Source organism: Pristiophorus japonicus, chromosome 16 (assembly GCF_044704955.1).
Source record: "Pristiophorus japonicus isolate sPriJap1 chromosome 16, sPriJap1.hap1, whole genome shotgun sequence".
NCBI lineage: Eukaryota > Metazoa > Chordata > Chondrichthyes > Pristiophoridae > Pristiophorus > Pristiophorus japonicus.
In genome coordinates this window covers 75,658,822-75,670,153 of record NC_091992.1, presented here as the reverse complement: position 1 = coordinate 75,670,153, position 11,332 = coordinate 75,658,822, and positions in this window count along the sequence as shown.

The following is an 11,332-nucleotide window of genomic DNA, read 5'->3' as shown; positions in this document are numbered from 1 at the left end:
CCTAGCTCACAGTGGCCATAATATGAATGATCTAATTGAATGGTGCAAAAGGCGAGGGGCTGAATGGCCTACTCCTGTTCTTATGCTCCAGTCACTCTCCTTCCTCATCCCACCCCCATGGAGGCGCTCAAAAGCCATTTTGAATGATTTGCTTGGCTCATTAACAAATCGTGACAGTGAAGTGTTGCCATGTTTATATAAAATATTTTTATTGCTTTGTTGATCTGCAGGCTTTCCATTCTATGCGAGTAGGTTAATGTGTACAAGAAGTGCAGGCTATATCGCTCCCCTATAGTGTTCCACGCATGTAGTCATGACCAAATAAAATTTTTCAGGCCAAGCAGAGTCAGAGGATGGTCAGCGGTGAGGGGGGGAAGGGGAGAAGGTGGAAAATGGGAGGCTTAGGAAGAGGAGGGGAGTGAGAAAGTGAGGGAGAGATAGGGATGGGACAGTGGGAGAGGAGCAGGGGAAAGAAATAGCTGAGGATCAACAGCACCAACCTGCATTTATATAGCGCCTTTAGTGTCGTGGCAACAGAGCCGGGTTTATGGTGGGGGCTGAAGACTTGGGTCTTCCCAATGTTGAGCTGGTGGAAGTTGTCACTCATCATAGACACGACATCATGCTGCCTTACATCACCAACAGTCTGTACACTTCTACTTGGCATAAGAACCAGAGGCAAAATATTTGCAGGGCTGTGAGGAAAGAGCAGAAGTGTGGGACTAATGGGATCGCTCTTTCAAGGAACAGGCACAGGCCTTCTGCTATGCTGTATGAGTCTGTGCAATAATGCCTGTACCTGCCACCTTTGTGTTTCCTGGGGATCAGATGCTCTATAAACTGCACAGCCATTTTCATCATCACAGCAGAAAATAAAAAGAAAGGCAGATTGGATTTATATAGCGCCTTTCACGACCACCGGACATCTCAAAGCGCTTTACAGCCAATGAAGTACTTTTGGAGTGTAGTCACTGTTGTAATGTGGGAAACGTGGCAGCCAATTTGCGCACAGCAAGCTCCCACAAACAGCACTGTGATAATGACCAGATAATCTGTTTTTGTGATGTTGATTGAGGGATAAATATTGGCCCCAGGACACCAGGGATAACGCCCTTGCTCTTCTTTGAAATAGTGCCATGGGATCTTTTACATCTACTTGAGAGAGCAGACGGGGCCTCAATGTAATGTCTCATATGAAAGATGGCACTTCTGACAGTGCAGCACTCCCTCAGCACTGCACTGGATCTTTTTTTTGTGCTCAAATTCCTGGAGTGGGACTTGAACCCACAACCTTCTGACTCAGAGGTAAGAGTGCTACCCACTGAGCCACAGCTGACACCTAAATGGAACTTATATTTAATTTAAATCTGCCAATTATAAACACAATACACTTTCACAAAGGTTGAATTCTAAAGCTCCACAAACTTTAAGTGCCCAAAGTTTAATATACAAACAGATATTTGCACTGGGTGCAGGACTCACCTGATCATGCAGCCACCTGTGGTCGAAGAGCTTTGCCATGTTCATTTTTGGCAAACATAAGATATTCAAATTTATAAACGTCACTTGAGCGCCACTCTGTACTGGGTGCCCGCCTGATCCAGCCCATTGTGTTTACAATGCTGAGTAACGGGCTATTCCAGGTCAGCCACACTCTCACCCGAGTCAGAAGGTTGTGGGTTCAAGTCCCACTCTAGAGAATTCAGCACAAAATAGAGGCTGGCACTCCAGTGCAGCCTCCTGTATGGCTCAAGGACGTGGACCATGTACAGTAGACTCCTCAAATCGCTAGAGAAATACCACGAATGATGTCTCCGCAAGATCCTGCAAATCCCCTGGGAGGACAGACGCACCAACGTTGGCGTCTATGATCAGGCCAACACCCCCAGCATCGAAGCACTGACCACACTAGACCAGCTCCACTGGGCAGGTCACATTGTCCGCATGCCCGACACGAGACTCCCAAAGCAAGAGATCTATTCGGAACTCTTTCACGGCAAGCGAGCCCAGGTGGGCAAAGGAAATGTATCAAAGACACCCTCAAAGCCTCTTTGATAAAATGCAACATCCCCACTGACACCTGGGAGTCCCTGGCCAAAGACTGCCCTAAGTGGAGGAATTGCATCCGGGAGGGCACTGAGCACCTCGAGTCTCGTCGCCAAGAGCATGCAGAAATCAAACGCAGGCAGCGGAAGGAGCGTGCGGCAAACCAGTCCCACCCACCCTTTTCCTCAACCACTGTCTGTCCCACCTCTGACTGATACTGTAATTCCCGTATTGGACTGTTCAGTCACCTAAGAACTCACTTTTACATAGAAACATAGAAAATAGGTGCAGGAGTAGGCCATTCAGCCCTTCGAGCCTGCACCACCATTCAATATGATCATGGCTGAACATGCAACTTTAGTACCCCATTACTGCTTTCTCTCCATTCCTCTTGATCCCTTTAGCCATAAGGGCCACATCTAACTCCCTTTTGAATATATCTAACGAAATGGCCTCAACAACTTTCTGCAGTAGAGAATTCCACAGGTTCACAATTCTCTGAGTGAAGAAATTTCTCCTCATCTCGGTCCTAAATGGCTTACCCCTTACCCTTAGACTGTGACCCCTGGTTCCCCAACATCGGGAACATTCTTCCTGCATCCAACCTGTCCAATCCCGTCAGAATTTGATATGTTTCTATGAGATCTCCTCTCATTCTTCTAAATTCCAGTGAATATAAGCCTAGTTGATCCAGTCTTTCTTCATATGTCAGTCCTGCCATCCCGGGAATCAGTCTGGTGAGTCTTTGCTGCACTCCCTCAATAGCAGAAATGTCCTTCCTTAGATTAGGGGACCAAAACTGTACACAATATTCAAGGTGTGGCCTCACCAAGGCCCTGTACAACTGCAGTAAGACCTCCCTGCTCCTATACTCAAATCCTCTCGCTATGAAGGCCAACATGCCATTTGCCTTCTTCACCGCCTGCTGTACCTGCATGCCAACCTTCAATGACTGATCTACCATGACACCCAGGTCTCGTTGCACCTCCCCTTTTCCTAATCTGTCACCATTCAGATAATATTCTGCCTTTCTGTTTTTGACACCAAAGTGGATAACCTCACATTTATCCACATTATACTGCATCTGCCATGCATTTGCGCACTCACCGAACCTGTCCAAGTCACCCTGCAGCCTCTTAGCATCCTCCTCACAGCTCACACTGCCACCCAGATTAGTGTACACAAGAGATTAGTGTGCAAAATTAACGCACATGGTATTGGGGGTAAAGTATTGACGTGGATAGAGAACTGGTTGGCAGACAGGAAGCAAAGAGTAGGAATAAACAATCCTTTTCAGAATGGCAGGCAGTGACTAGTGGGATACCGTAAGGTTCAGTGCTGGGACCCCAGCTACTTACAATATGCATTTATGATTTAGACAAAGGAATTGAATGTAATATCTCCAAGTTTGCTGATGACACTAAGCTGGGTGGCGGTATGAGCTGTGAGGAGGATGCTAAGAGGCTGCAGGGTGACTTGGACAGGTTAGGTGAGTGAGCAAATGCATGGCAGATGCAGTATAATATGGATAAATGTGAGGTTATCCACTTTGGTGGCAAAAACAGTAAGGCAGAATATTATCTGAATGGCGACAAATTAGGAAAAGGGAAGGTGCAACGAGACCTGGGTGTCATGGTTCATCAGTCATTGAAAGTTGGCATGCAGGTACAGCAGCTGGTGAAGAAGGCAAATGGCATGCTGGCCTTCATAGCTAGGGGATTTGAGTGTAGGAGCAGGGAGGTCTTACTGCAGTTGTACAGGGCCTTGGTGAGGTCTCACCTGGAATATTGTGTTCAGTTTTGATCTCCTAATCTGAGGAAGGACGTTCTTGCTATTGAGGGAGTGCAGCGAAGGTTCACCAGACTGATTCCCTGGATGGCAGGACTGACATATGAGGAGAGACTGGATCAACTAGGCTTATATTTACTGGAGTTTAGAAGAATGAGATGGGATCTCATAGAAACATATAAAATGATCATATTGAATGGTGGTGCAGCCTCAAAGGGCTGAATGGCCTACTCCTGCACCTATTTTCTATGTTTCTATGTTTCTAATCTTTTTATCTTCACATATCTATAGAAGCTTTTGCAGTCAGTTTTTATGTTCCCTGCAAGCTTACTCTCATACTCTATTTTCACCCTCCTAATTAAACAATTTGTCCTCCTCTGCTGAATTCTAAATTTCTCCCAGTCCTCAGGTTTGCTGCTTTTAATGGCCAATTTATATGCCTCTTCCTTGGATTTAACACTATCCCTAATTTCCCTTGTTAGCCACGGTTGATCCACCTTCCCCATTTTATTTTTACGCCAGACAGGGATGTACTAATTGTTGAAATTCATCCATGTGATCTTTAAATGTCTGCCATTGCCTATCCACCATCAACCCTTTAAGTATCATTCGCCAGTCTATCCTAGCCAATTCATGTCTCATATCATCGAAGTTACCTTTCTTTAAGTTCAGGACCCTAATCTCTGAATTAACTGTGTCACTCTCCATCTTAATGAAGAATTCTATTATATTATTGTCACTCTTCCCCACGGGCCTCGCACAACAAGATTGCTAATTAGTCCTCTTTCATTAAACAACACCCAGTCTAGGATGGCCTGCTCTCTAGTTGGTTCCTTGACATATTTGTCTAGAAAACCATCCCTTATACACTTCAGGAAATCCTCCTCCACCGTATTGCTACCAGTTTGATTAGCCCAATCTATATGTAGATTAATGTCACCCATGATAACTGCTGTACCTTTATTGCACACATCCCTAATTTCCTGTTCGATGCCATCCCCAACCTCACTACTACTGTTTGGTGGTCTGTACACAACTCCCACAAGCGTTTTCTGCCCTTTGGTGTTCCGCAGCTCTACCCATACAGATTCCACATCATCCAAGCTAATGTTGCGTTAATCTCCTTTTTAACCAGTAACGCTACCCCACCTCCTTTTCCTTTCTGTCTATCCTTCTTGAATATTGAATACTCCTGGATGTTGAGTTCCCAGCCTTGGTCACCCTGGAGCCATGTCTCCGTAATCCCAATTACATCATATCCGCAGTTAATTCATCCACCTTACTACGAATCCTCCTCGCATTGAGACACAGAGGCTTCAGGCTTGTTTTTTTAACACTCTTTGTCCTTTTAGAATTATGTTGTAATGTGGTCCTTTTTGATTTTTGCCTTTGATTTCTCTGCCCTCCACTTTTCCTTATCTCCTTTCTACCTTTTGCTTCTGCCCCCATTTTACTTCCCTCTGTCTCTCTGCATAGATTCCCATTCCCCCTGCCATATTAGTTTAAACCCTTCCCCAACAGCACCAGCAAACACTCCCCCGGACCTGCCCAGGTGCAGACCGTCCGGTTTGTACTGGTTCCACCTCCCCCAGAACCGGTTCCAATGTTCCAGGAATTTGAATCCTTCCCTCTTGCATCATTCCTAAAGCCATATATTCATCTTAACTATCCTGCAAATTTCTACTCTGACTAGCATGTGGCACTGGTAGCAATCCTGAGATTACTACCTTTGAGGTCTTACTTTTTAAATTTAACTCCTAGCTCCCTAACTTCAACTTGTAGAACCTCATCCCGTTTTTTTACCTATATCATTGGTACCTATATGCACCACGATAACTGGCTGTTCACCCTCCCCCTCCAGAATGCCCTGCAGCCACTCCGAGTCATCCTTGACCCTTGCACCGGGGAGGCAACATACCACCCTGGAGTCTCGATTGCCGCCGCAAAAACGCCTATCTATTCCCCTTACAATAGAATCCCCTACCACTCTCGCTCTCCCACTCTTTTTCCTGCCCTCCTGTGCAGCAGAGCCACCCATGGTGCCATGAACTTGGCTGCTGCTGCCTTCCCCTGATGCGCCATCTCCTCTAACAGTATCCATAGTGGTGTATCTGATTTGGAGGGAGATGATCGCAGGAGACTCCTGCATTACCTTTCTACTCCTGCTCTGCCTGATAGTCACCCATTCACTATCTGTCTGTGTAACCTTTACCTGCGTTGTGACTAACTCACTAAACTTGCTATCCACGACGTCCTCAGCATTGCGGATGCTCCAGAGTGAATCCATGCGCAGCTCCAGTGCTATCATGCGGTCTGACATGAGCTGCAGCTGTATACACGTCCCGCACACATAGTAGTCAGGGACACTGGAAGATCCCTGATTTCCCACATAGCACAGGAGGAGCATGAGACGGGTCTGGGCTCTCCTGCCATGATTTAACCCTTAAATTAACTTAATTTGGCAACAATGCCAAAGGTTTCCTACTGATACGAAAAAGAAAAAGAAAAAAGAAAAACTATTCACCAATCAACCAGCCAATCACTTACCCTCTTGGCTGTGACGTCACACTTCGATTTGTTTTTACTTCTTTGTTTTACCTTCGGCCTCGATCTCCCGAACTGCTGCTCCTCCTCCCGAGCTCCGCGTCCTTGAGAGGTACAGTAGATACCTCAAATCGCTGGAGAAATACCACCAACGATGTCTCCGCAAGACCCTGCAAATCCCCTGGAAGGACAGACACACCAACGTCAGTGTCCTCGATCAGGCCAACATCCCCAGCATCGAAGCTCCGCTGGGCGGGCCACATTGTTCGCATGCCTGACACAAGACTCCCAAAGCAAGCGCTCTACTCGGAACTCTTTCACGGCAAGTGCGCCCCAGGTGGGCAGAGGAAACGTTCAAAGGACACCCTCAAAGCCTCCTTCATAAAATGCAACATCCCCACCGACACCTGGGAGTCCCTGGCCAAAGACTGCCCTAAGTGGAGGAAGAGCATCCGGGAGAGCGCTGAGCAACTCGAATCTCGTCACCGAGAGCATGCAGAAATCAAGCGCAGGCAGCGGAAGGAGCGTGCGGCAAACCAGTCCCACCCACCCTTTCCCTCAACGACTGTCTGTTCCACCTGTGACAGAGACTGTAATTCCTGTATTGGACTGTTCAGTCACCTAAGAACCCACTTTTAAAGTGGAAGCAAGTCTTCCTCGATTTCGAGGGATTGCCTATGGTGATGATGCAGTACTGAGGGAGTGCTGCACTGTCGGAGTTGCCGTCTTTCAGATGAGACGTTAAACTGAGGCTCCGTCTACCCTGTCGGATGGATGTAAAAGAACCCATGACACTATTTTGAAGAAGAGCAGGGGAGTTGTTCCCGGTGTCCTGGCCAATATTTATCCCTCAATCAACATCACTAATTAAAACATTGCTGTTTGTGGGAGCTTGTAATTTGGCTGCTGCGTTTCCTCATCAGCATAGGCAGTCCCTCGGAATCGAGGAAGACTTGCTGAAGTGAGTTCTTTGGTGGCTGAACAGTCCAATATGAGAGCCACAGACTCTGTCACAGGTGGGACAGACAGTCGTTGAGGGAAGGGGTGGGTGGGGCTGGTTTGCCGCACGCTCTTTCCGCTGTCTGCGCTTGACTTCTGCATGCTCTCTGTTATGTATGCAGCACCTTGTAACCAGCATTCTACCGCCACCAGAGGGCGCATCTGTTGAAGTCCCAAGGGATCCCAGCAACCCCTGGGAGCACTGCATATAAACAGGTCTCCCATGCTGTGCCAGCATTCTGGAGTCAGAATAAAAAGACTAAGGTCACACTTACTCAAGTCTACAGTACTCAGTCACATTGCTTTATTTGAGACATAACAACTGGCGATGAGTAATAGATAAAGAACCATCACGCGAAAATGCAGAGAACTGTTGGTATCCTGGAGAAATTCTCAGAAGGTGACGATTGGGAAGCCTTCATGGAGCGACTCGACCAATACTTCGTGGCCAACGAGCTGGAAGGGAATAAGAACGCTGCCAAACGAAGGGCGATCCTCCTCACCATCTGCGGGGCAACAACCTACAGCCTCATGAAGAATCTTCTTGCTCCAGTGAAACCAACAACCAAATCATATGAAGAACTGTGTACGCTGTCCGGGAGCACCTAAATCCGAAGGAGAGCATTCTGATGGCAAGGTATCGATTTTACACATGTCACCGGTCTGAAGACCAGGAAGTGGCGAGCTACGTCGCTGAACTAAGGTGCCTTGCAGAGCATTGCGAATTCGATCGCTTCCTGGAGCAAATGCTAAGAGACTTTTTTATCCTTCGCAAACTATTGACTATTGAAGCACCGAACCTGAGTAAAGCCATAACGATAGCCCAGGCATTTATGTCCACCAGCGATAACACCAAACAAATTTTGCAGCATAAAGATGTTTTGGCAAGTACTGTACACAAAGTAACATCGTTTTCAGGCAGGAATGCATATGGAAGAAAGTACACGCCTGCAGCTGCATGACCTCAGATGACTCAGAGTCCGCCATCAAGTGGGAATGCGAGGTAATTAACACCTTGTTGGCACTGCGGAGGTGATCATCGAGCCCATCAATGATGCTTCAAACACTATGCGTGCAAAGGCTGTGGAACAATGGGACACCTCCAGCGAATGTTCGGACAAGCTGCAAACCCTGCAAACCACCACGTTGCAGAGGAAGACCGATCCATGGTGGATCAAACTGAACTAGAGACTCGAACCGAGGAAGCAGAAGTGTACGGGGTACACACCTTCACCACAAAATGTCTACCGATCATGTTAAAAGTTGAATTGAACGGAATTCCAGTATCCATGGAATTGGACACGGGTGTGAGTCAGTCTGTCATGAGCAAAAAGGCCTTCGAGAGGCTTTGGTGCAACAAGGCACAAAGGCCCAAGCTGAGCCCTATTCATACCAAGCTGAGAGCTTACACCAAAGAGCTGATCCCTGTAATTGGCAGTGCAGCAGTAAAAGTCTTCTATGATGGAGCGGTGCATGAACTACCACGATGGATTGTACCAGGAGATGGCCTCACACTGTTCGGTAGAAGTTGGCTGGGAAAAATCTGCTAGAACTGGAACGACATCCGAGCGCTTTCGTCCGTTGACGACGCCTCATGTGCCCAGGTTTTGAGCAAGTTCCCGTCGTTGTTTGGGCCAGGCATCGGAAATTTCTCTGGGGCCAATTTCCACTTGGTTCCTGGTACATGACCCATCCACCACAAGGCACGTGCGGTGCCCTACATGATGTGAGAGAAAGTGGAGATCGAGCTGGACAGGCTGCAATGAGAGGGCATCATCGTGCCGGTTGAGTTCAACAAGTGGGCCAATTCGATTGTTCCGGTTCTCAAGGGCGATGGCACGGTCAGAATTTGTGGGGACTTATAAAGTAACGATTAACTGCTTTTCGCTGCAGAACCAGTACCCGCTACCCAAGGCAGACGACCTATTTGCGACGCTAGCAGGAGGGAAGACGTTCACCAAGTTGGACCTGACCTCGGCCTATACATGAGCAGGAGCTGGCGGAATCTTCGAAAGGCCTCACCTGCATCAACATGCACAAAGGTCTGTTCATCCACAATAGATGCCCGTTTGGGATTCGATCGGCCGCAGTTATTTTTCAAAGGAACATGGAAAGTCTGCTAAAGTCGATTCCGCGAACTGTGGTTTTCCAGGACAACTTATTGATCACAGGTCGGGAGACCATCTGTAAAGTCCTTACTCTACAGCATGAAACCACACGAGGCACATTCCAGGGACAAGGCCACTCTGTGACCTTAGCTCTTTATTACAGGACTCCAGAAATGATGACCCTGCATGGGACCTCCCTTTATATGCCTGTGTGATCAGGCAAGGAGTGTCTCCCACAAGTTCACCCCCTGTGGTCAAGGTATGCATCTAAGTTGAGTGTATACAGTAATACAGTGGTGTTACATTGTAGTTACAAACATGACATCACCTTCCCCCTCTCCCCCCCAAAGTCTTACTGGGATCATAGGTTCAGTCTTTCAGATGGTCTATGCTCCCTCGTGGAGCGTCGCAGTTGGGGCTCTGGTTGTCGGACACTGACGTGAGTGTCTGTCACCTGTGGTGATTCCGGCCTGTCCGGGCTGACCTCAGGGACTGTGCATTCTTCTGATTGCTCTTGTTGCACGTTCGCTGGTGGTGTTGTGAGCTCCATCTCATGGTCATCTTCAGGTTCCTCCGTGTCCATGTTGAATCTTTTTTTTACTTGGTCCAGATGCTTACGGCATATCTGGCCATTGTTGAGTTTTACCACGATGACCCTATTCCCCACTTTGTCAATTACAGTGCCCTCAAGCCATTTGGGCCCCATGGAGTGATTGAGGACGAATACAGGATCATTTATTTCTATACATCTCCCCCTTGAATTATGGTCATGGTACTCGTTTTGTGACTTGCGCTTGCCCTCAACTATGTCGGTCAGGACTGGGTGAATGAGGGACAACCGAGTTTTGAGTGTCCGTTTCATGAGTAGCTCTGCGGGCGGGACTCCCGTGAGCGAGTGCGGGCGGGATCTATAGGCCAGCAGGAGGCGCGATAGGCGGCATTGTAGGGAGGGTCCTTGAATCCCGAGCATACCTTGCTTAATGATTTGGACCGCACGTTCCGCCTGGCCATTGGAGGCTGGCTTGTACGGCGCAGTCCTGACGTGGTTGATGCCATTGCCCGACATAAACTCCCGGAATTCATAGCTCGTGAAACACGGGCCATAGTCACTAACCAGGATGTCCGGCAAGCCATGAGTTGCAAAGATCGCACATAGGCTTTCCATGGTGGTGGATGACGTGCATGAATTCAGGATGATGCACTCGATCCATTTCAAGTACGCATCTACTACAATGAGGAACATCTTCCCCATGAACGGGCCCGCGTAGTCAACGTGAATGCGTGACCATGGTTGGTGGACCAGGGCCACGGGCTGAGCGGGGCCTCCCTGGGGGCATTACCCAGCTGGACACACGTCGTGCACTTGCGAACACAGTGTTCCAAGTCTGAATCAAACCCAGGCCACCAAATGTGTGACCGGGCAATGGCCTTCATCATCACAATGCCTGGGTGCTCGCTGTGGAGTTCCCTGATGGAATGCTTCCCTGCCCTTCTGGGGGATGACTACCCGGCTGCCCCATAGTAGGCAGTCAGCTTGAATGGAGAGCTCATCCATCCGCCTGTGGAACGGTCTGACCTCCTCAGGGCATGCTCCGTGTGCGGGCGCCCAATCCCCATTCAGGACACATTTCTTAATCAAGGATAGGAGGCGATCTCTGTTTGTCCAGATTTTGATCTGGCAGGTTGTGATGGGGGAGTCTGCGCTGAGAAAGGCATCGACAGCCATGACCATCTCGGCGCTTTGCTCAGCTCCCTCCTCGGTGGTGGCCAGTGGGAGCCTGCTGAGTGTGTCGGCGCAGTTTTCAGTGCCGGGTCAGTGCCGGATGGAGTAGTCATAAGCAGCCAGC